Consider the following 209-nt stretch of genomic DNA (forward strand, 5'->3'; position numbering starts at 1 on the left):
ACGTGCAAGACAGACTATAGCTCCGGATCTGTCGCTGATTGTGATCCGAAATTGGTGCATGCGACAGAAAGAGTTGTTTCTTCTAGGTTGCAATGGCAAAGTTGAACAGCAAAGAGAGACTTCTTATGCACTCAGCTCGCTAAGTTAGCAAGAAAAAGCTGCGCTCTGAATCGGGAACTTATACTAGATCTGAGTGGGCAATCATCACG

Source organism: Alligator sinensis, unplaced genomic scaffold, assembly GCF_000455745.1.
Source record: "Alligator sinensis unplaced genomic scaffold, ASM45574v1 scaffold121_1, whole genome shotgun sequence".
In the NCBI taxonomy this organism is placed as follows: domain Eukaryota; kingdom Metazoa; phylum Chordata; order Crocodylia; family Alligatoridae; genus Alligator; species Alligator sinensis.